The sequence below is a fragment of the Apium graveolens genome, chromosome 10, assembly GCF_009905375.1.
Source record: "Apium graveolens cultivar Ventura chromosome 10, ASM990537v1, whole genome shotgun sequence".
NCBI classification, from domain to species: Eukaryota; Viridiplantae; Streptophyta; class Magnoliopsida; order Apiales; family Apiaceae; genus Apium; species Apium graveolens.
Window position 1 is genome coordinate 175,797,992 of NC_133656.1, and position 26,863 is coordinate 175,824,854.

The following is a 26,863-nucleotide window of genomic DNA, read 5'->3' on the forward strand; positions in this document are numbered from 1 at the left end:
CCACAAGAGTAACAAATAGTAGCTTTCTCTTTGCAGCGAGATGAATAGTGTCCTTTTTGTCCGCAGTTGAAATAAGTGACATTTGCCTGATAACACTCTCCAGGATGCTTTCTTCCACATGTTTTGCACTCAGGTAAAAGGTGGTATGCCCAGAAGTTAGTTAGAGTTTTGAGGGGTCCTGAATCTGGGATTATCCTTCTGAGCACCAACATTTTCAATCCTTCTATTGCCAACATTCCTGTCCTCATGTTTCATAAAAGGTCGTTTTCCTGTCTGATTTTCAACCTTTTTCTCAAAGCTTCTTCCACTCTGGTTTTGGAACTTTCTCTTCTTCACATTCATGTCCTTAGCGTACAGCTCGCTTCCACTTTCCACAATTATAGCTTTCTGAACTAGTGTGGTGTAGTTGGTGATTTTAAACACAGCTATACGGTTCTGAATGTAAGGTTTTAGTCCTTGCTGAAATTGCTTGGCTTTCTTCTTATCAGTGTCAACGTGGTATGGAGCGAACCTAGAGAGCTCAGTGAACTTAGTTTCATATTCATCTACTGACATGTTTCCTTGCTTAAGTTCTAAAAACTTAAGTTCCATATGATTCTCCATGTATTTTGGAAAGTACTTTTTGAGGAACAGTTCAGTAAATCTAGTCCATGGTATAGGCAAAGTGGTTTCCAGTGTTCTCTTGGCTTCCCACCAATAATTAGCTTCTCCTTTTAGCATGTAGGCAGCAAAGATAGTTTTCTTTTCTTCTTCAACATCAACTATTTCAAATGTCTTTTCAATCTCACGAAGCCAAACTCGAGCCTCAACAGGATCGGTGGTACCTTTGAACTCAGGCGGGTTCAAAGATTTAAAGGACTTGAAGCTAACAGTAGATGAGGTTTGCCGATCTTGTGGTCCCCCTCCTCCAGTTGGAGGATTTTGAGTTTGTTGTCGAGAAATTCTACCAACAGTCGCATAGGGTCATCTTGATTTTGAGGTGGGGTCGGGTCCCTATGTTGCCTTCAGTCTTGGTTTTGTTGTAGGTGAGGTTGGGTATCATGGCTCTCTTTTTCTGGTGGAGGTGGAGGATTCTTCTTAGGCTGTCCTCTTGGCATCTTCTTGCTATTTAGAATAAAACAATAGGTTGATTAAAATATTCCAAAACAGTATAATATCTTAACAAATTAATAATAATATGGGTGTAAATAATAGTCTTTCCGGAAAAAATTCTCGTATATCATGATAGAAAGGTAAACCTCAAATTCGAGTCGAATATTTTTATGAAATCCTTTTTCCGAAAATATGTCTCTTAAACTTGAGTAACATAACAATAATCAAACTATTTTCCCAAAATATAAATCATATCTCATTATGTGTATCTCGAGTTTTAATCATTTTTTAAGCAAAGTTTTAAGTTTAGAAAACTTAGTAGTTTCGGTGTTATTCGTGTTCATCTAAAATATGTTGGTTTAAAAAAAACGGTTTTCCATCTTTTGAAAAGTTTCGGTAGTTATCGTAACCATGTAAAATCTCTATCTACCAATGCAACATAATAAAATGCTAACAAATATAAAATATGATAACATCCATGATGTAAACGAGTCATCAACCCTCTCATGATGATATCATAGTCTGCTGACAGAGAGTGTATCATAATACATAACCAAAGTGATACCCCAACAGGCTGGGTCAAAATATCAGTACACCATAATGGTCAAAGTACATCGTCATAACATCCTACTACATATAAGAGATCAAGTCAACTACTATGTCAAACTCGAGACTACATCAAAACAAAAAGTCCGCAAGCCTCATCAACATCAAATCTATCACCATAACTATCAGCAATAAAGTCAGCAGCTAGCATCATAAGTAAGAGTCACCAAAAGATAGAAATACACACTATATAGACGTGCTATCCCTCAAAAAGTCAAAAGACTGCACAATATCCATAGTCATAATCGGTCAATGACCGAACAACGAGGCGATCCTCCCACGAAACTCCGTGATAGCTCTCTCCACAAGTGCAGCCACCATGGCTCTATCAACCTGGCCAGAACTTGAAGATGGTAACCCAGCAATAGAACTCCTCAAACCAGTCAGAATAGTCTCAGCAATCTGGTGGACAATCTCCATCTGAACATCCCTAGTCAAAGTACCACCACCAAGGTGAACACAAGTAGGGTCCGTAGTAGTAAGTAGCCTGATAAGAGACTCCCTAGTGTCAAAAAGCTTCTCATACCTATGCCATAATCACTGATGCTGCTGGAACAATGAGTAGTGAATGTGAAGTGGTACCATGCCAGTCTCGGCAGCATCAGGAGCAAGGGGTAACGGTGGCATAACAGCCGTAGCGCCTACAGGGCTAGGGTCTGGAGTATGAATATATACTGGAGGTGTAGGAGGCATAGTATCACAAACAGGTGCCTCAGAAGTACCAGGAACTATGGGACCAAGAACAGCCGGCTCTACAGGAGCCTACATATAAACAGGAGCTGGTGCAGAAAGCAGAGCAGATAAAGAGACAAGTGGTCCTTGAGGTGCAGAGCTAATCAATCACTCAGTGCGAACTGGTGAAAGCTGGCTCTCATCAACATGCTCGGTCCTAACAGGGCTCAGTATCTCAAAACGATACATATCAGCAGTGGTCATCTGGGTCTGGGGCTCGACCGGGGTAGGGTGGAAGTGACTAACCAACTCAGTAACCATGACATCCCCCTCTCTGGACCAGGGTGGAACATAAGCAGATGATAGTGTCTGAGTGGGTGCAGATAGAGGTACAACAGGGGTGATCTCCGCCAGTGAAGTAAACACAGAACCCTCAAACTCAACTGGAGTCTGTACATCAGGAGCAGAAACAGCTATAAGTGTCCCTACAGGTACATAGTCAACCTCATCATCTAAATCAATGATCTCAGGTGGTGAAACTGGTGGTGGAGGTATAACCGAAATGGATGAGTCATCGCTATCACTGTCGATAACATAATCTCCTCTCAAGGATCACTGTCAGACTCGGATCCAGAGTTGAATGCATCTCGAGGGTATGACGTCGGGGATCTATCATGAATAGATCGGGTACCTGACATCTATATATATATACACACAATTACACCAAGCCGTTATTAGATATTAGTCTCTAAAATCTACTCAATTCCCTAATATACTCCTTAGTAAGTCTTATACCTTAATAGTTAGGTTTAGTTATATACTTATAGGTTTAAGGTTATACGTACTTAATATAATCCTATTTCTCTCTTGTATTACATTCCTAGGGGTTCGCGTCCTCAGAATATAACTATAGCTCTGATACCACCTCTGTGGCGTCCCCAAACCTGCTCTTTCACGGATTTAGGTCGTCACGTCATGCAGTGTATCAAATACCTGTTTATTATTACAATACCATAAAAAGTACTTTATTATATTTGTCTTATAACGTTCACAGATCCAAGGATCACTTACTAATATCATACATACTCCGCGAACCAAAGTACTAACCACTAGAACTTTATTACATAACTAAAATTTTATTCCACTACTAGGCGACTTCCATAGAATATAACTGGCACACAGACAATCTAACGATCCTTGCTTGAAATTGGCATCTTTTCCTTTCCCTTCGCACACAGATTTGGATGTTCATCACTTTCTGATTTGACTGCTACAAGAAATGTAATGATAGCAAGAGTGAGCATTAATATGCTCAGCAAATTCACTATTTATCCAATCCCCAAAAATAGGAAATAACAGAATAATAATTGAAATTTTAAGAATAAAAGATAAACTGATGACTTAAATAATAAATCTCAAATCTGAGAATATCAACAAACTCAAACACATCTTTAAACAAAATGACACAAGAGCATACTGGTCGTCCACCTTTCGATACCCCATGGCTCGATCAACTACCATGTCACAAGTATCGACTCCTGCAGGACTCGCATGTAGCGTGATCAGTGCCTTCAGGCAAGTCCCACCTTACATTTCAAATTTTGCTAGCAAGTAATCATAAATGGGTTACCACACAACCCTAGCTTCCACAGAGCCAAATGTCACTTTGAACATAACACATTATCACTAACCATGGTTAACCATCATGGACCATTAAAATAAAATTTATATAAAATGTGTCAGGTTTTAAAAAAAAGTTATATTTCGAGCTAACTAAACATGTGTATATTTTTATTTATGATTTATAAATATTATTATTTAATTTTTATAAGATTAAATTTTATAAATGCTATAAAATTATTTTATATCAAGATAGTTGTAAATGAAATTGGACATTCAATTTTTAGCTTTAAATGAAAGTATAAATATTATCTCAGTACCCTATTGATCGATGTAATTCCTAAATTTTGTTAAATTTTTTAATAATAAAAAAATTTATATATTATTAAAGCAAGCAAGTTTAATAATAATTTTAATCTGAACATATAAAAATATATGCATAAATTAAAAAATTACTTAAACTACTACTATTTTATTTTCTTTTTTGTAATTTATTCATCTTCTGGAAATATTTGTAAAAATATAATTTGTAACAAAATAAACTAGATATGCAATTTTTTTATTTTAGTAAAATGTAACTAAAACTTTTTCTGCATGCATTGCACTTTTATTTTGTTTATATATAAGGTTGCATATGTTTAAAAAAATAGTATTTTTAAAATATTAAATAAATATATGCTTAATATAAATCTTTTGGATTCGTGTATATATACTCTTTGCACTTTTATCAACCATACTTTTTGCACTTTCGAAGAACAGACATGATTAGTTTAAATTAAATTTTATTTCAATTTAATTAAATAAAATAATTTATTTTAAAATTATATAACCAAAATTTTGTAATTATAATCTTGTTTTGAATAAATTATATATTATAATAAATAAGGCTGATAAATTATCTTTTAAAAAATTTAAAAAATAATTACTCCCTCTGTTTTTTATTATATGACGTTTGACTTTTGTGCACACACTTCTAATTTCTTTGACCACATAGATAAAATAATATTTTTTAAAATTTTCTTTTTCTAAATTAAAGTTTTAGTTATATATTTTTATTCACAAAAAGAAAAAATTAAAAATTATTATTCTAATTATGCGGTCAAAACACTTAGAAATATGTGCACAAAAGTCAAACGTCATATAATAAAAAATAGAGGGAGTATCAAATTATCCACAAGGTAATTACAATTTACACCTACACAGTCAACCTCACCTTCACACTAATCTCCCCCTCCCCTGGTCCCCACGCCGCTTACCCTCTTCTCCCAAATATCTTAGCAATTTGACATACCTTACCATTACTTGCAAAAGAGGCTGATAATTTGCTAACTTGAGCCTACTTCTTGCAGCGTTCAAATCGATTTGTCAAATTGGGCTAAACTAGCGAACCCTAAAAACCCAATTGTATGAAGGCTTTTTTAAGATTGTTTCATCCTTGTATTAGATGGCAGAGGTGTCCTCAAAGTAAATTGGTATGAATATAAAATTTAGCCTTGTTCATTCTAGAACCTTTTAAACTGGTCTATTATATTATGCTGTTTGGTTTGAACGGATAATTCTTTGAATTTCCTTTTTGTGGGCTTTAGTTAATTGTAAAAGTGATAGTTTTAAAATCCTTGAAAACAGGATCTGGACATTTATAACAACAATACTAATTGTGTAATGTTTATATTCTTGATTATTAAGATAAAGATGATCCACTTTTATGGTGCTTATTGACTTGTTGCAATGTATTTTACTAGTTCTTGTCCAACATTTGTGTGTAATTATGTTTTACTTCGAACTTTGGAAGACTCTGTACTATACACGTTGTCTTTTTTCTGCAGTTTATTATTAAAAGCCGGTTAGGGAGGCTTCTAAGTAATGTCACTGATGGATAAATATGATCTCTCAAAGCTTCTTGACAGACCAAGGTTGAATCTCAAAAGGAAGAACTTTTCTCATGAAAGGTTATCGAACAAGTTATAGTTTGGCCTGATAAGAGGGCTGGATAATTTGAAATATTACTCTCCAGGAGGATGCTCTGAATTTGAGACACATGGGTCATTAGCAATGAACTATTCTAAGTCACAGTCAATAGATGGAATAATTACCCGAAGGTAGATAACTTATTCAATCCTTAGTAACTCTAACTGTTTCAATCTACTTATTAAAACATATTGGAAATTTAGAGTTTTTGCTGGGATTATATTTTCAGATGAAAGTTCTAGAAAAAATCAGAATTTACACCTAATATAATCATTTAATTTTCCTCGACATCGCTGACACTTTGTGGTTGCAAACTCAGGCAGGAGAATAGCAATATTCTTTGACACTAAAATAATAATTGGAGAGGTCATTACGAGAATCTCGGTTGATACCATTCTCATCCAACATGGCATTGGCGAAAAGGTAATGCACTCTGTTTGTATGTACGCGTTTGAGTGTGTATAGTAGAACAAAACAAAAGTATTTAGGTTTGTTTTACAATCTGTTCTTTTATTAGATTTTGTGTGCTCCCTTTACTTTTACTGGATCTACGTCACCATACAAACCTATATTGCTAACGAAAACTTGGTAGAAATATGAATTCCTACGCAGTGTAAATCTAATTTCCCTTTTTCTACCACAATTTTCCGAGGACAAAAGTAATCCCTTTTACCTAAACATAGAAACTACTGGTATAACTAATGTATTTTGTAACCGTGTCAATTATTATGTAGTAACTAGTTAGTAAGTTGTATATAAATGCAGTCCATAAACATTACAAAATGTGACAACCAAAATTTTTATATTAAGTACTTGAAATAATGTGTTAAAGGTACGTTACATTGAGATGATGAGTACAAAAAAGTACCCCTGTTCAATTAAAACATCTCAAGTATCTGAGTAAGACATACAAGTAAGTTAAGGTTAGTACCTTTTGTACTGAACATGAACCATATCAACATTGAGATCTACAATTTCAGCAAGTATAAATTGTGACAATTCAAGTGAGGTCTGGGGAAATTGCATAACCTCCGTAATCAGCAGCAACTTGTTAACCGTACATCATATTATTGAATTTTGCCTATCTCAATTTCGTTCTTATATTAATATAACACTACAAGTATAAACATTAATATTTTGGTTATGGAGAATCATTTGTGGGCAGCATACATGCAAGAAAATATTTTCTTCTATTCTATTTGTTGTTGGATGGTCAAATCAAGTATTTTGATCAAATGTAAGAACAAAAGTCTTCAGAAAATAGCCGAGGGTGACACAGGTAATTTAGACATTGGTTTACTATAGTTTTGTACAAAAAAAATTGGCAGTTGATTAGTTATCTGGTATTTATTTTTAAAACTACTGAATAGAAAGTGAGACTAAACTAGTAATCCTATAATTGAGTACTCATACAGTATAGCTTTTAGATAGATGATAACCAGGGTGTTGTGCAGGTTGTTTAATAGCCGAAGTTCACTCTGATAAATAAAATAAGTCTTTTGTAAGAAGGGTTGTCAAGAATTATGTCTGTGACAACCTACAGAAGCTATACGAGGAGGAAGGTATTAAATCTCTGTATTTGTATTTTTAGATCATAGTATTAAAAATAAAAATATGTATCCTTGCAAAGAAGACCAGAAAATTTAGGATGAACCTTTTCGATTGGACTGACCAGAATGTAAATTACAGGTTTTTTGCATAGATCAAGGTAGTACCAAGTTCAAGTTCATTATCCAAGAAAATAACGAGAGGTTGAAGGATGTGCCAAAAATTGAAAATGACTAGAAAGAATTGTTGATAATATATTTGGTGTAATTTTTCTTCCATGTGTAAAAAGTATAGCATTAAAGTGCATGATGTTTGTGTATGTATATTTTTAGATGAGGGTATTTGTGTATATGCCAGCATATTCAGGGTATTAATAAAATGCAAAAAAAAAATCAAAAAAAATACCTTTAGGCGTCGGTTAAAGGAGGTGCGACGCCACAAGCCGACGCAATAGGTCAGAATTATATATGTCGGCAGTAGGTAAAACTGACGCCAAAGTTAGTACAATAAGTGTCGGGCTTTCAGAAAACCGACGCTGTTGGAGCTTCATTAGCGTCGGTTAATGCTCTATTGCCTCGGTTTTTGACCGATGAAAATCAGCTTAAAGCGTCGCCTGTTCGACCGACGTAGAAACTCACACTTATAGCGTCCCCTTCATATACTATGCCTAAAACCCGACGCCATAGACCTTTTTTAACCGACGCTAAAAGTTAATTTTGTACTAGTGACTAGAAAATTTATTTGCTAAGTCTAGCACACAGCTAGCACTTCTCAAATAAATTACATTAACCTGAACAATGGATTAATCCAGAGAACAAAGTATCGCCTTGAAAGAAAAGAAGGTAACCATCTCGAATGTAGAGAATGGTCGAGTTCAAAGAAAAGTTATTTGGTTATCTCAAAGCAAAAGAATAACCAAACGACTAAATAACGTTCAGAATTGTTGCGAGTAGGACCAATCACTACGAGTAATAAACTTAATATATTTCCTAATAATTTCTGATCCGAATAATGAATCAGTTCTTGATTTCAATAAAAGTGGATACATCTGGACAATAGACGTAACCGACAAGAAACGAATGTGGTTGACCCGAAATAAGGAATCAAACCTTAACTGAAAGAAATTAAAAAGAAGTCGTCTCAAATATTTCCCTTTTAATATTCATTTTATTTGTCCAATTGTTTTATTACATGTTACTACCCAATATTTATTATCAATTTAACAATACTTATTATTTATTAAATTAATTTAATTTTCTATTATCAATTTACAGCTTTACCCTCATCTTTCCCAACTCATCTTCCACCTTTCCTCCCCCACCGTCTCCTCACCTTCCTTGGCTGCCGCCGGCCGGAACCGCCACCGCCGACCATTTTCTGGCTAACCCGAAACCTCATTTTCTTCGCATATTCTTGCTACCCATAGCCCGATCTACAAGTTTCTATCATTCATTTTTTCCAAAATCAAAACCTACCCATTTTCCGGCCAAACTCTCTCTCTCTCTCTCTCTCTCTCTCTCTCTCTCTCTCTCTCTCTCTTTCTCTCTCTCTCCCTCGTTCTTTTGTCTCGGCCCCCAGGAACGGCGTCAACGCCGCCACCACCGCCGCATCGGTGGCTGCTCCCCTTCGACCATACATAACATCCAACATCACTACTTTATTTTTTTTAACCTCCTTACACTGCTTCGCCTTCTTCCTCCGTACCCAATTCAACCCGTCGCCCTACACCATCGCCACCACCATATCGGTGGTGGCTCCACCTTCATCCCCCCCAAAACACACACTGCAAACGCACACATACAAATAATACACACACTACCCATGCAAGCACACACAACAAACACAAACACACACACAACCAATAACACAAAACCCCCCTCCTGCAACCTTCGTTTTCCGTCACGAACAACGGGAACCACCGTCGGCGACTTAACGGCTGCGGTGGCGCCGCCCCTTTCTCTCCTCCTCCGACGGTCAAACAAACTCACATACATACAGCTTATTCTCCATCCTAATTAACTTTTGCAATTGAATTTATAACCAAAGCAACCAAAAGAAAACTTAATCTGAAAAAACCTAATTTACTGTCCTATTTCCCCTTTAACTTATTTACCCGATTGTAACCCCCTTTTATTGTAAAATCCCAAGCCCCTTTATTACATCTTATCATTTTGTTATATGTATAAATAAAACTCAAAAGTTGCAATCTTACAATACACTGTCAAATAAATTTACTGAAAATAACAACATTAATGATCTAATCCCTAATTATTCTCTGGAAATAAATTAAAGATAATGACACCAATCTTAATAAATTCATGAGAGATAAAAATGCAGTAGTTGTAATATCCGGGATATATCGTGTAATTATTTTTGCTAATAAATAATTATTATGTATGTTCGGTATTTATTCTGTGAATTATTTGTTAAGTGTTAAATATGTTTGGATGTTTGAAAATAATATTAATTGAGTATTTTAATTTTCATATGTCCAAAATAAAATATAGATAATTGTCATATCTTCCTATTTATTTTTATGTCGATTTATGATTTTATAGGAAATATATGGATTTTATAAAATCTTTTTCCGAGTATTTAAAAAATATTTTCTACAATCGGGAACCAACCGACGTCATCCGTTTTTACGTTTTTATAACTCGAAACTCTTCCGAGAACTCCTTCCTAATCTAATTGCAATATTCCGAGCATTTTCCATGTTTCGACTTTTTCGATCCGGCGTACGGTTTGTCCTGCGCGGGTCCCGGCACAACATTTTCGATACATTATTCGTTTCGGTAAATCAATAAAACTCGTATTTTTGATAAACGGGATCTTTTTATTAAACTATCACAGTTATCACCTCGTAATACGTGTAGCCTGGCGATGAGACCAAGAACGCAGTACAAATTGTACTGGTTTGGATAATTATCCCGAAAACCGGTACCATTTGGATTAGTTTTTATAAATAAACGTACCATTTTGTATCTAGAATGATTCAACGGGATACTAATTTTCTTTAATTATAAATAGCCTTTACCGTATTTTATTTCGTACCGAAAATCATTTGTAGACAGTAATTATATAAATTTTCAGAGAAAATCTATATGTTCATATAATCTTTCTGAGAATCAAACCAACAAATCAATGTGTTAGTGATTTCTATTTGGAAAGCTCATGTAACCAAATCGAAGGTCTCAGAGTGTTCTATCAGTTTCTTCAAGTTTCAGAACTGCAGAAATCAAGGTTTATTTTCTATATTTTTATTTATTTTCGAATTAATTTGATTAAAAATATGAATTTTTGTTCGGATAATTGTTTGAATAATTTGATGATTGCGTGTTGTAGAGCTTGTTTCCTTGATGATTTTGATATATTATATGATTGATTTGGAGTTCAATAACATGTTCAAAATTGAGTTTGATTTTCGAATTTTGAAATTAGGGTTTATAACCCATATGAATGTCCTTAATTGAAATTTAGGGCTTTTTGATCTAGGGGTTATTAGCTGTTGTATTATAGTGGGTTGTGTTCCTTATAAAATTTGCAATCGATTGGTATATAGCTCGTTAACAGAGGATGTCTGAATCGAAGGGAGTTGTGTTTTGAAGTTTACGTCGCGTTCGCCGGAAATCGGCGAACTTCTCGGCCAAATTCCGGCCAACTCAGGGATGGGTTGAGTAATTTGATGGCATGGTTGTGTTCCTGGTATTATGTATATGTGATCTGGAGGTGGTGGTGGCCTGTGCATCCCTGGATCGATTTCTCCGGCGAAACAGGATGTTTTCCGGCGACCCCCCTGTAAAATTACAGTTTAGTACCTGGACTTTTGGGGACGATGCAGTTTGGTCCCTGAAGTTTCCAGAGTTTGCAAAAATAGAATTCCTGTTTTAGAAAAGTTTAAAAATCATATTTTCTATTTATTTTAATTAGAAAAATCATTTTTTAATTTCTGAAAATTCCAAAAATTATTATTTTAATTCCAAAAATTATTTTTAATTCAAAAATAAATCTGAATTAATTAGTTAATTAATTTCAGTTAATATTTAAATGATTAATTGGTCAATTAATTCGAAAATTAATTAATTAATTGATTTAAATAAATATTAATTGATTTTAATTAATTATTTAATTAGATTTTATAACGAATCGTGTATTTTAAATTATTTAAATATTTGATTATGGAAATTACTAGATAAATAAAATATGTGTATTAGTTTTGACCGCTATGTGTTGTTTGATTAGTAGCTATAAGTGATTCATGGTGTACCGGGTTGTCCGCGTGATTAATTTCAGAGTTGTATTGAATTGTTTTCAATTTTAAAAGTGGATTTAATGCAAATTTATTTGTATAAATATTTGGAATGTCTGAATTTTTTTTTTATGGTCTTATAATTACAATAATTATTTTTAGGAGTTTATAAAATTGAGAAATCAATATTTCATTAATTATTTATTTTTAAATGATTTAATTATGGAAATCTTCAAAAATTATGAAACTTATATTTTATTAAGTTCGTATTATTCTGAGAATTTTAAAATTATTTTGGAAATTTTCGGGATTAATTTCACCTGCGCGTCGATTCGTTTAATTGCTAAAATCGAGTACAAATTGCGTTTCAGAAATTATTTTAAAATTATAAAAACTACGTTTTTATTTACTTCGGGATATTTCTAATATTTTACGACTATTTTCATGATTTTCTGAATTTGTTTAAGTGCAGCCCGGTTCAGTAATTGTGAAATGCGGGTACGAGTTGCGTTTCAAAATTTCTTTAAAAATTATGAAAATTTATTTTATTAGTTTCGGGATATTTAGAAAATTTTAAGACTACTTTGATATTATTTTGATTAAAAATGATTCACCGCTATGTACCATTAAATAGATTAAAGCGGTATGGAGATAGGCTTGCAATCAGAATATTAATACGTGTCCATGTTTTTTTGTATACGTGTCAGGCAGTGGGCTAGGGAAAAAAAAGGGAGCAAAGAAACACACACGCTGCACTCGCTCACCCCATCCTCTCAATCTCTCTTCTGCTCCCTCTCGATCTCTCCCACGCCCCTCTCTTTCTCTTCCTTCTTTGTCTCCCACAAATCTCTCTTTTCTCGCTCTGTTTCTCCTCGATGGTAACTATGCCTGTTTCTCCTTCCCGTTCACATCGCCGGTGATTAATCCGGTGACCCTGTTTCCTTGATCTCCGTTCTGTCTATTGGTGTATATATACACGCAACCGCGTGTATGTATATGTTAGTTGAGGGTATTATTTTGTGCGGGCAACTGTGTCTGTGCGGTTGGTCTCGTTCTTCCAGAGATTCAAGTGATGTTTTGTGATTTTGATTTAAATTTTTTAATTTTAATTCTGATGATTATTTTGGTGATTGTTACGAATTGTGTATATATTATTCGGGTTCGAAGTTATGAGGGAATTTTGACAGGAAATCCGTAAGGGTACCGTTGAAATTATATCGCCGTCAGCGATGAACTCGTTGAGCTGACGGATGTTGGGCAATGATGAATTACTTCTGAGTCTTACAAATTAAAAATATAAAATTTATATAAATAATTTAGTTTGTAAAGTTATTATTCGAAAAGAAAAAGAGATAATTATTTTAGAAATTGTATTGGCGTTTGGGATATGAAATTGGTCTGGATTGTGGATTATGGGTGTGATTGTTGTGCTTGTTGTGGTTTGACGTCGATTGTATTCGACGGGTAGTCCGATAAACGAAGGGGATGCTGCCCGATTTTCGGGAAATTGAACTACGAAAATACGGGAAACGTATCCGATAATTATCGGAATATCGAGTGAATATATATACTTATACTTTATACAAACTTGATTGTATGTTATGGTGAACGTTCTGTCTAAAACTCAATAACCCTAATTTCGTAAAATGACGAGTATACGTATTTTCTAAAAATGAGCACTGAACCAATTTCAAGAAGGTAAACCCTAATTGTTGTCTGTGATATTATAATATGAATAATTACAAGTCGAAATATGCTATCGTATGGGTAGGTTATAGTGAGGATATATCAAGCATAACTGGGTATCTAACATAGAGTATTTCAACCCTGTAGGTTCTAGTCAGAAAACTGAAAGTGGACAATGGATTAAGGATAACCTAATGATCAGTCGACGAGCTCAGTAGAGTTTCAACAGAAAAACCCGAGTGTCGAATTCGAATCCAATGGGATCTAGTGGTTGGACGTTAAAGCCTGAGCGACAGAGTCGGCTCAGAATTGATCAATAATAGTTATAAAGCCCTGTAAGGCAAGTACTTCCAAACTTTTCTTCAAGATATATTGCAAATATTTTTGAACTGTTTCATAACATGTCGCTATTATTCAAAATAACTCATGTTTTATATTGTAAGTGCTTTAAACTATTTACCCTTGAACCCTGATTTTTTTTTCTTGATCTTGAGCCGTAAGCCTTATTCTTTGTAAACCATCCTTTGTGATCCTCAGACACCAAACCACACAATTATGATACTACTCCCCAAATGTAATCTACCAAACACCAAACACTGGAACAAAATTGTTTGAAAACACAGAAACTTTTATACTCCAACCATTCTTTATAACCTTAAAGAACTATACCTTGAAAAAAATCATTATTTGTCTAATACCTGATCCTTTACGGACTGAAAACCGTTTCTTATATGTACCCTGATATACCCTTGTGATATCCATGAATTTTCTTACATTTTTATTCAAGTGTTTAATCATCATTGATTATGATCTTGTTGTATTGAATTATATTATTTATCATATTGAACTGCTTTAGAATTGGATAGTTTTTATTATGTATGGACCAGATTCGTGGTCAGACCATATCAATGGTCAAGTTAGGCCAATGTGTTCCTTGGATCCAGTAGTTAGAGCAGTGCTGTGTGCTTTGCTCGGGGTTAGTGCGTGACTGATCAGCAGCCTAACCTTGGTTTTAAAAACTTAAAATGAATATCCAATTCTAATGATTATTTAGCAACAAACTTGATTCCTTTGAATCATTTCGTTTGATCATTGATTAACCTCAATTATTGTCATTATGACTTGCTGAGCTAGTTAGCTCACTCTTGCGAATCTTTTTATGTATTCTATAGTTAAGAAGGATACGGTTGATAGCAAGGTTTTCCAGTTCAATGTATGAGCTAGGATTCCAGATTGAGTTGGATCGAGCTAGCAGGAGCTTATTACGGTAATGAGATAGTAAGATTATAAGAATAATTTTATTATCAGTTGTAAGTTAAATTAGTTGGGATTTGGTACGATATAATAAAAGTTAAGGTTGTGGCTTGTTTTCATACTTTAACCTGTTGCGATCCGTGGTTGTATAAAGCAGGGTCATTGCAAATAGTATCTCATATACAGGTTTATATATTATGTATGTGTTGTGGACCCCAAACTTCTGACCCGGGTTTGGAGGGCGCCACAGGTTGGTATCAGAGCTATAGGTTATAAGTCACTGAAATAAGCCTAGATTGTCGGGATTGGGTAGAGGGTTAGGATTAGGGATAGGAAATAGTAAGATAAGACGTTGTGAGGTTGAGTGTGATTGCATAGTAGGTCTCCGGCACGGTTCGTATTGCGATTCGGGATTCTTAACTAGCAACGTGATTCCCAGACAACGGCAATGGCGGATCCTAATTTCCCTGTATCATCTGATTGTTTGGAGCTTTCCGTTCGAGGATCGTCATCTTCTCTCAGATTTGAACCTTGTTCCTCCGTCAGTATTAATGGCACTACCTTCTGTTATGACAGCTGCACCTTTTCAAGTTATTCCACGCTATTCTACCACCTCTTGTTATGAGACTACCTATTTAAGAACCTCCATCCGTTTATTCTTATTTTACTGGACTTTCGGTTGTGAATATACCTTTTTAGTTTACCCTACACCCTGTTCTATACCCCCCAATTTAACACTTGTCCTATGAAGCAATTGTACCTATGAGGATGGATTCGGGAGTTGCAGTAAATGGTGAGTATTGGGATACAAATAAAAGTGAGAAGAAGTTTAGAAAGAAGATTCAAGTGTTCCAGAGGATAGCTGTTACCAGGTTACAAGAAGCTATTAGTGATTAGGCCACCTGTGATAAGTTGTGGGATGGATTAGATGAATTTTGAAAAAGTTAGAGAGAAAAGTATAAATCTGGAATATTTATAGAATTAAATGATGGTTCTATGATAAATGCGATATGTAAAGTAGTGATGTGATGTGATATGAGCAAATTTTGGTTCTATGAAATAGACTTATTGACTATCGGATATTCTGTTCCACTTAACGATTGTAAGGTTGTTAACAGTTTGGGAGCCTTGATAGGAAGTTACGAATAAGATAACGTGCGCAACAATTGAAATTTCATCGATTAAGGAAGGTAAATGGACACGATGAAGGAGAAAAGGTAGATTGAAGTGAACGGACCTTTATGTGATTGTTTCTTTAATTTGGTACCTTGTTATAGGTCGGAAGAACAACAACCAACTCATATAGTGAGGACAACCAAGTGTGCGATTTTTAAAATTTTCTTAAACAAACTCTCGAAAGAGATTTTCTTAACAAATTTTCAAAAGCTGTTTTAATAAAATAAGTTTTAAACCTTGGTTGTCAAGTTACTACTTGAGTTTCTTGTTTGTTAAAAGATCCGAATTACCTGGAAGGATGTTTATTTCAGACTTAGTATTGTTAATTCAGAGAACGAAGTAACCCGCGATTATAAAGAAGTTGATTATTCCTAACGGTTTGACAAGGTTAATAACAGAATCCGTGTACAGAGTAATTATTCATCCAGTGGCAGAGACCATTAAAGTTTAAAGAATTCATTGATGTAAAATGAGCTTGGGCGTGATCGAAGAAGATTGGGAAGATTTCCAAACTTTTATAAAAGAAGAATATTATTAACAAAAGGATCGTTATATTGAATGATTCGTGGTTATTCTAAATTAAAAAGAGGAAACTCGAAGTTATCTGGTAAGGACGCCATTATGATTGAATTGTTAAAGTATTATACAAGTAGGTGCGATGTTGCGGACGCAAGACTTAATAAGTAAGAATCTACTATAATGCTTAAATTGAGAAGGCATTTCAGTGTACCTTCTAAAGTTGTTATATGACGCAATTGGGATATGATCGATCAAGCTCGAAAGATGAATATAAATGAAAGGTGGATGGTGACCAATGGTATCGTTCTTGTCTTCAATATTACAGCGTATATTCCTTTTTGATTCCTAAATAAGTATGAACTTCTTTTTTTTAAATAAACTCTTTGCTATGATATCGAAAAGGAGGATATTGCATTCCTTTCAAATTTAATTATCCCTCAAGTTTTGCTTTCTAATTGGGACAAACAGTGTTATGGTGAGACACTTTGTCAGAATGACGAAGAGTCAGGTGGGACGCCACCTAATCATGTGTTGTATGCCATATGGTATGAAAGACTGGTCATCTTAAGTACCAATATGATTGTCTCATTCATATTCAAATCCTTGTTTCTTCTTTCTTTTCAACTCTAATTTTTGTTGAATTGTGAATCCTTCTAGTTGCTTCGTTGTACTGTCATTCTTTGCAAGAGTTTTTCAAACAAAAATCAACGTATTATGGACCAAGTGGGCAAAATTCCATCTACCTCTCACGTATGGGAAGCAAAAAAGGGCATATGGCGGGAATTGCAAATCACTAACCCAGTCAGGGGTGCACTAAAAATCAAGGAAATCTACCCCAATAAGGAATACGTCTTCGAGAACGAGAATATGCGATTTTCCTGTGAAATATGTTATTCAGAATACGGACGTGATGACATGGAAGATTATGGTGAATACCTTATGCGTTAAAGTATTGGAAGAGGTGGAAGCAACTTGATTGCTTATTCCCTAAGGTATTGTTGATAAGATGATTTACCTTGTTGAATTGGTAAAATTATGATTAAAAGACTAGAAAATTCAAGAACGTGTATTTGTTAAGTAAGTAAGTACCAATGGTGAAAGTGAGATTTCTGACAATAAGTTTGTGAGGATTTGATATTATTCTAAGGAATGAATTAACTATTTAAGCGTGATGCCCAGATAGATCGTCGTGATGAAAAGATAATTCTGAGGATGCCAAATGAAGAGGTGGTAAGGCTCAGAAGATGAAAGAAGGTAAATAATTTGTTAACGATGACTTAAGCTAAGAGGTTACAGTGACCAAGAGGTAAGCACTATGGTGATTATGAATAGAAGTCAGGAGTAAACAGAATTTGAAGATTTTATAGTTTCAAGATATATTTCTAGATGAATTACCTAAATTTTCTCCAGATAAGGAAATGAAGCTCGTGATTGACTTAACACCTGAAACGAAGCCAGTGACCATGGCCTTCCACAAAATGGCACTAGTTAAAATGAGGAAATTAGCAAAGCAAATGCAAGAGATGTTAGAAGAAGGAGCGATTAGACCTAGTGTACCCCATAAGGTGCACCGATATTAAATATTAATAAGAAAGATGGAAGTAGGAGATTATGCGTCAACTAGCGGAAGCTCAACAAGTTTACTATCAAGAGCAAATATCTGTTACCTCGACCCAATGATTTGTTTGATCAAACGAAAGAAGCAAAGAACTTTTATAAGATTAATTTAAGACTTGGTATTTCACCAATTGAAGAATAAACCTCTGGATATATCAAAGATAATTTTCAGAACTAAGTATTGTTCTCGTATTGCCATTTGGATTAACCAATATACCAGTAATATTTGAACTTGATGGATAGAATCTTTAAGGAATATCTGGATAAGATGTAGTTGTGATACTCAAAGTCAACGGAGGACCATGCAAAACATTTAATGATAACTGGGAAGTTGGAGAAGAAAAAAGTTGTATGAAGTATAGTTCTTAGTATAAATAGTCAATGTAGAGAAGATCAAAAGAGATTCAGCAGAAATTAAAGTTACTATGAATGAAGAAAGGCCAAAAGCACCAACAAAAGTAAGAAGTTTTACCCTGGACCGGTTATTATTGAAAATTTGTGCAAGATTTCTTGAAAGTTGCAATACCTTTGACGAAGCTAACCAGGAAAAGCAAGAAGTTTATATGAAGTGGAGAAGGGTGAAGAAAGTTTTGCGGAGTTAAATGAAAGAATGGTTACGTCATATGTTTTATCACTTTGAAGGTATCAAGGAGATTTTGTAGTTTATAGCGATACTTCTCATAAGGGAATAGGATGTGTGTTGATGCAGAACAATAAAGTTATTGTATATGCATCCAAACAACCGAAACCTTATGAGCAGAAGTACCCTACTCATAATTTGGAACTAGAAGTAATAATACTCGCTTTGAAAGATTGGGAAACATTATATGTATGGAGAAAGGTGTAAGATTTATACGGACCATAAAAATTTGAAGTATGTATTCATGAGAAAAAGCAAATGTAGTGGCGAGCGATAAACAAAAAGGAGAGATCGAACATAGAGACTGCACCAGAAGAATTAACTATAGAATTCTAGAGGTTGGAATTGGAAGCTAAAATTTATAATCCAAAAGGAACAAGGATGGATAGTATGACCTTTCAGTTGAAGTTGTGAAGGAAAATATAAGATGTCAAGAGGAGATAATGGATCATGATGTTGGTAGTTATTAAAAGGAAATTTATGCGCCCGGGAGAACGATCACGATATCCCCAGGTTTTCTTCCAGCACTTGGATGCTATAAGTAGAAGGATTAAGAAATGAGATCCCACAGGGAATTCACAATATAAAGTATTTAATTTACTGAAGAAATGCCAAGATATACGGAAATTTACAGAAAAATAGTGATAACCAGGTATAAGAAGGAAATTTCAAGGTGGATTAGGAAGTGTGGACATGTCAAAGGATTAAGGCGAGATATTAGAGGCCTAGTGGATAAGGCAGACCCAGGGAGTGGTTTTATAAAAAGCGAATCGTGAAGTGTACCGGTGATGTTAAGGGAGAAAAGGAATGAAATTATGAGAGTATGTACTAATTATCGGGAGTTTAACGAAATAACGAATAAGAATAAGTGACCCCTATAAAGAATTAATTACTTACGAGACCTAATTCAAGAAGTATGTTATATCTCGGGAGTTAACTTAAGAACCGACCTGAGAACATATCAGAGATTATGAATGTGAGTTGAGAGCATTGCAAGCTCTGGTGATATTATGTGAAATTACAAGTGTATCAGGTGACTATAAGGAATTAAGGAACGTGGTGTGTAAGGAGTACTTGGATAAGAAAATTGTATTTATTTATAACATCCTCAGCTATTCAAGGAATAAGAAAGTCTGTGTGGAATGCCCAAGGATTTTTTTCTCCAAAGATCAGAAGGAAAGCTATTATACGTTGAGTCTTCAAGAATGAAATTTTGACTAAGGTTAACAAAAGATTCCGAATTAATCCATTAACAACTACCTAAGCAAAGTCGTAGGGTAACAGATGCTTTATGCCGACAGAAAGGATTTGGATGTAATTAAGACCACCGAGGAGTTAATAAACGAATTGGAAAGAGCGGAATCTGAAGCTCAAATACTTAAATGTGATAATACGTGAATATATGAGATTACTTTTCGGCCTTAACTAATGGAAAAGAGTAAGAGATGTTTAAATGCTTGGAAACCAAGTTGAAAACGAGCACCGCCTATTATTCTTAAACGGAGAGTCAAAGTACGGAAGTGATTCAGGAAATGTAAGATATGTTGAGAGGCTGAGTTTTAAGAAAACATTGGAAAGATCATTTATCATCGATGTCAGCTTTGGAATGCCACTTTACCAAGCTTCATGTGAACGCAAGTGTAGGTCCCCCTTTTTTGTTGAGATAAAGTGGAAGAAAGGAAGTTGTCAAATTTTAAGTTAATTCAGCACACTAAGAGCGTAGTGATATTGATTGAAGCAGCTCGGAGTAGACAAAGAAAGAAGGCGAAACTGTATCGAGAGAGAATATGAGTATAGAAATAGGACCAGTAGTGTTAGTACAAGTTTCATCTTGAAAGAGACTAGATCAGTCTAAGTAGAAAGGACAAGTTAAGTCCAAAAATTAGTAAACCATTCGAGGTATTGATAAATATAGATAAAGTTGTTCATGAGTTAATGTTACCGTCACAACAGTGTGTGCATATAATGTGTTTGGCCTGTTAATGTTAAAGCAATAAGTATCTGGTTTGAATTAAGTGATTAATTAGGAGCCAATGGGCTCTTGTCCAAGTTTGTTCTGCATATAGTGATCGATCTAAATTCTTGATCGTTAAAGGCGAGTTCTTGGGAAATAAATGTATATATATGGTGAATATATTTGAAAGGCGAGTCCTTGGGAAATAAATGTATATGTATGGTGAATATATTTGAAAGCCTCAAGTAGAAGAGTCTACTTGGAAATTATGATCAAATATGCTTGACAAATATCCTCACTCGTTTAGTTAGACCAGATTCTGATGACAGAATCTTTTTAAGGGGGGAAGGATATAACGACTCGTGTATTTTAAATTATTTAAATATGTGATTATGGAAATTACTAGATAAATAAAATATGTGTATTGGTTTTGACCATTATGTGTTGTTTGATTAGTAGCTATAAGTGATTCATGGTGTACCGGGTTGTCCGCGTGATTAATTTTGGAGTTGTATTGAATTATTTTCAATTTTAAAATTGGATTTAATGTAAATTTATTTGTATAAATATTTGGAATGTCTCTAAAACTTTTTTATGGTCTTATAATTAAAATAATTATTTTTAGGACTTTAAAAAATTGAGAAATCAATATTTTATTAATTATTTATTTTTAAATAATTTTCTGAGTATGTTTAATGGTAAAATCCATATTTAATTATGGAAATCTTCAAAAATTATGAAACTTATATTTTATTAAGTTCGTATTATTCTGAGAATTTTAAAATTATTTTGGAAATTTTTGGGATTAATTTCACCCGCGCGTCGATTCGTTTAATTGCTAAAATCGGGTACAAATTGTGTTTTAGAAATTGTTATAAAATTATACAAACTACGTTCTTATTTACTTCGGGATATTTCTAATATTTTACGACTATTTTCATGATTTTTTGAATTTGTTTAAGTGCCGGCCCGGTTCAGTAATTGTGAAATGCGGGTACAAATTGCGTTTCAAAATTTCTTTAAAAATTATGAAAATTTTATTTTATTAGTTTCGGGATATTTAGAAAATTTTAAGACTACTTTGATATTATTTCGATTAAAAATGATTCACCGCTATGTACCATTAAATAGATTAAAGCGGTATGAAGATAGGCTTGCAATCAGAATATTAATACGTGTCCATGTTTTTTTGCATACGTGTCAGGCAGTGGGCTGTGGAAAAAAAGGGGAGCAAAGAAATACACATGCTACATTCGCTCACCCCATCCTCTCAATCTCTCTTCTGCTCCCTCTCGATCTCTCCCACGCCCCTTTCTTTCTCTTCCATCTTTTTCTCCCACAAATCTCTCTTTTCTCGCTCTGTTTCTCCTCGATGGTAACTATGCCTGTTTCTCCTTCCCGTTCACATCACCGGTGATTAATCCGGTGACCCTGTTGCCTTGATCTCCGTTCTGTCTATTGGTGTATATATACACGCAACCGCGTGTATGTATATGTCAGTTGAGGGTATTATTTTATGCGGGCAATTATGTCTGTGCGGTTGGTCTCGTTCTTCTAGAGATTCAAGTGATGTTTTATGATTCTGATTTAAATTTTCTAATTTTAACTCCGATGATTATTTTGGTGATTGTTACGAATTGTGTATATATTATTCGGGTTCGAAGTTATGGTGGAATTTCGACAGGAAATCCGTAAGGGTACCGTTGAAATTATACCGCCGTCAGCGATGAACTTGTTGAGCTGACGGATGTTGGGCAATGATGAATTATTTCTGAGTCTTACAAATTAAAAATATAAAATTTTGAATAAATAATTTAGTTCGTAAAGTTATTATTCGAAAAGAAAGAGAGATAATTATTTTAGAAATTGTATTGGCGTTTGGGATATGAAATTGGTCTGGATTGTGGATTATGGGTGTTATTGTTGTGCTTGTTGTGGTTTGACGTCGATTGTATTCGACGGGTAGTCCGATAAATGAAGGGGACGCTGTCCGATTTTCGGGAAATTGATACGGGAAACGTATCCGATAATTATCGGAACGTCGAATGAATATATATACTTATACTTTATACAAACTTGATTGTATGTTATGGTGAACGTTCGGTCCAAAACTCAATAACCCTAATTTCGTAAAATGACGAGTATACGTATTTTCTAAAAATGAGCACTGAACCGATTTCAAGAACGTGAACCCTAATTGTTGTCTGTGATATTATAATATGAATAATTATGAGTTGGAATATGTTATCGTATGGGTAGGTTATAGTGAGGATATATCAAGCATAACTGGGTATCTAACATAGAGTATTTCGACCCTATAGGTTCTAGTCGGAAAACTGAAAGTGGACAATGGATTAAGGATAACCTAATGATCAGTCGACGAGCTCAGTAGAGTTTCAACAGAAAAACCTGAGTGTCGAAGTCGAATCCAATGGGATCTAGTGGTTGGACGTTAAAGCCTGAGCGACAGAGTCGGCTCAGAATTGATCAATAATAGTTATAAAGCCCTGTAAGGCAAGTACTTCCAAACTTTTCTTTAAGATATATTGCAAATATTTTTGAACTGTTTCATAACATGTCGCTATTATTCAAAATTACTCCTGTTTTATATTGCAAGTGCTTTAAACTATTTACCCTTGAACCCTAATTTTTTTTCTTGATCTTGTGCCGTAAGCCTTATTCTTTATAAACCATCCTTTGTTGATCCTCAGACACCAAACCACACAATTATGATACTACTCCCCAAATGTATAACTACCAAACACTGGAACAAAATTGTTTGAAAACACAGAAACTTTTATACTCCAACCATTCTTTATAACATCAGAGAACTATACTTTGAAAAATCATTATTTATCTGATACCTGATCCTTTACGGACTGAAAACCATTTCTTATACGTACCCTGATATACCCTTGTGATATCCATGAATTTTCTTACATTTTTATTCAAGTGTTTAATCATCATTGATTATGATCTTGTTGTATTGAATTATATTGTTTATCATATTGAACTGCTTTAGAATTGGATAGTTTTTTATTATGTATGGACCAGATTCATGGTCAGACCATATCAATGGTCAAGTTAGGCCAATGTATGCCTTGGATCCAGTAGTTAGAGCAGTGCTGTGTGCTTTGCTCGGGGTTAGTGCGTGACTGATCAGCAGCCTAATCTTGGTTTTAAAAACTTAAAATGAATATCCAATTCTAATGATTATTTAGCAACAAACTTGATTCCTCTGAATCATTTCGTTTGATCATTGATTAACCTCAATTATTGTCATTGTGACTTGCTGAGCTAGTTAGCTCACTCTTGCGAATCTTTTTATGTATTCTACAGTTAAGAAAGATACGGTTGATAGCAAGGTTTTCCAGTTCAATGTACGAGCTAGGATTCCAGATTGAGTTGGATCGAGCTAGCAGGAGCTTATTGCGGTAGTGAGATAGTAAGATTATAAGAATAATTTTATTATCAGTTGTAAGTTAAATTAGTTGGAATTTGGTACGATGTAATAAAAGTTAAGGTTGTGGCTTGTTTTTATACTTTAACCTGTTGCGATCCGTGGTTGTGTAAAGCAGGGTCATTGCAAATAGTATCTCATATACAGGTTTATATATTATGTATGTGTTGTGGATCCCAAACTTCTGTCCCGGGTTTAGGGGCGCCACAGATTTAATTATTTAAAAATGATTTAAAAATTCTGAAAAATAGTTTTGAGCTTTAAAATATTATTTTAAATTGTTTTAAAGGCTCGATAATTATTATAAAATTGTTTTGAAGCCAGATTTGGCCAACCGAACCCTGTTTATTACTCTGAAATTGATCCAGCGACCCGTTTTATTCTCAAAAATGTTTTAAAAATCATTTTAAATACATGAAAGCCTGTTTATGACCCGAGACTTCTTTATAAATGATATATCATTGATTGTTTGACGTGTTATGTGCTATATGTTACTTGTTGGTTGACTGTCGGTCTATATGTTCGGTGTTTACTTGTTTATAGCGTAACATTCAATCCGTTAATCGGATTTGGGTAAAACGAAGGGTAGATAGAAGTATGTTTCGAATAGAATCATATAAATTGAGTATTGATAGATGCTTATGATATGTGAGCAGAAGAGGCAAGGTGTAGGAAAGGGAAACAGATAGTCGAGGAGTAGACGGTTGTGATTGGAAGTTAGTGCAGTATAGCAAGCTAGTACCAGGCAAGTGTTCTGAAATTTCTCAAGATATATTATAGATAATTGATAGTCCTGTTTTATATTGCAAGTGCTTTGAAGCACTGAACCCAAAACCCTGATTCCAGTTATTGATCTTGAGCCGTAAATCTTATTCTTTCTAAACCATTGACTGTTGTATACCCAAATACGAACCACAAATATACGATACTACTCCACAAATACATACAAACTAAATACCAAACACTGAATCAAATTACTTATATATTCAAACCATCGTACCTTATGCTTGAAAGACCAATCCTTATAACCCTGAAACATTGATTCCTTTGTTATCCAATTCTTTGATTACCTAACAGTCAAGCTTTGAAATTGCCATATTGATCCTTTGTAAAGATTGAAACCATTTCATTATCGAACATCCAATGTTGTTTATGATTCTGTTTATTGCTTCACATTGTTTATTCTGTTATTATGTTAGAATTGGATTGTTTTTATAAAAGTTTGGACCAGATTCGTGGTCAGACCAGATTAATGGTCAAGCTAGGCCAATGTGTGCCTTGGATCCAGTAGTTAGAGCAGTGCTGTGTGCTTTGCTCGGGTTTAGTGCGTGACTGATCAACAGCCTAACCTTGGTTTTTAAAATGAAAATATAATATCCAATTCTAAATCATAATTCATTGTTCACTTGATATCATAACCCTTTTCACTTGATGATCATTACTCTCAGTCTTGTCATTTAGACTTGCTGAGCTAGTTAGCTCATTTGTGCAATGTTGTTTATGTTCTTTTCCAGTTAAGAAGGAACCAGTTGGTAGCGAGGATCCCCAGTCCAGCGCGAGAGCTAGGGGTTCAGGTTGATCAAGTTAAGCCAGTAGGTATCTTTTGGAATAATTTAAGTTTGTAAAAGTTTGTAATAATGCTTAATACTCAGTTCTGAGTTTGAATAGTTGGGATTTGGACGGTTTGTAATATAAGTGTGTGTTTGGCTTGTGTGCATACTTTAACCTGTTGCGATCCGTGGTAGTTGATAAGTAGGGTCACTGCATATTATTATTATCTTTATTATTTTTATAAGCAGGTTATAAATAAGGTGTGTGTGTGTGTGGACCTCAAACTTCTGACCCGGGTTTGGAGGGCGCCACAGGTTTGGTATCAGAGCTACAGGTTATAAGTCACTGACACAAGCCTAGGTTGACGGGAATGGGTAGAGGGTTAGGATTAGAAGTAAGGAATAGAAAAATAGAACATCGAGAGGTTTAGTGCTACGGTATAATAGGTATTAGTATAATTCGCGTCGTGGTTCGAGATTCTTATATTGCGATATGATTTCAGATAGTAGCGATGGCCGACTCTTTCATCCCCGTATCAGCTGATCACTCAGAGCCCTCAGTTGGAGTACCATCTTCAGATCCACGTCCTGTTGTTCCACCAGTGTTGGCTATTCTACCTCTACATGTGTTGCAGCCCGTACTACTGCAGGCTATTCCACCCCCAGGCATGAGGCCACCTATCAGAGGACCCCCACCAATTGATTCAGATTCCACTGGGCATTCAGTTGCGAGTGCCCCATTCCAGTCTACATTGCATCCAGTTCCTTATTACCGGTATGAGGCTCTTTTATTGGAAAGTGATTCCTTGTTGGCCCAGATCCGAGAGCTGTAGCATATCATCAGGACTACAGATGTTGATCGTGGTGTGAGGGAGCTTCGAGAGGAGATCCATGTGACACGCAGAATTCTTGAGGCTAGGCTACATGGAGCTACACTACCTGGCCGAGGCCCTGATGCACTTATGGGATGGGCTACTGAAGTGATGAAGGACTTTGAGAGGCTGGAAGGACCAGAGTTTCCTTGGAGTTGAGCCAGAGATCCAGAGATGGAGATGATGATCAGTGTTGTTATGGTTGTATAGTATGTACAGTAGTTTGTAGTATGTATCGGTAGACTTTTGGGTTGTATTATAGATTAGATCTGCTGACTAGTGAGTAGGTTATTGTATCCTTTTGCTTTTACTTCCGAAGCGTCTTTACGCTTGTACTACCTAAATTTTTTTTATCTATATATATCAGTACCTTTTTCTTT

At 34.8% G+C, this 26,863-nt stretch overlaps 1 long non-coding RNA gene across 8 annotated transcripts; it reads left to right on the forward strand.

Moving 5' to 3' along the window:
• Window positions 1–5,183: 5,183 nt before the first annotated feature.
• LOC141693986 (uncharacterized) lies at window positions 5,184–26,863 on the forward strand. 8 transcript variants are annotated; one of them, XR_012563329.1, is made up of 5 exons: window positions 5,184–5,462; window positions 5,817–6,089; window positions 6,278–6,381; window positions 25,576–25,653; window positions 26,115–26,863. It is a non-coding gene; the product is annotated as an uncharacterized LOC141693986 (long non-coding RNA). The 8 variants fall into 8 exon arrangements; XR_012563326.1 differs by lacking the exons at window positions 25,576–25,653; window positions 26,115–26,863 and adding exons at window positions 7,413–7,520; window positions 7,648–7,855; XR_012563327.1 differs by having other exon boundaries at window positions 25,576–26,863.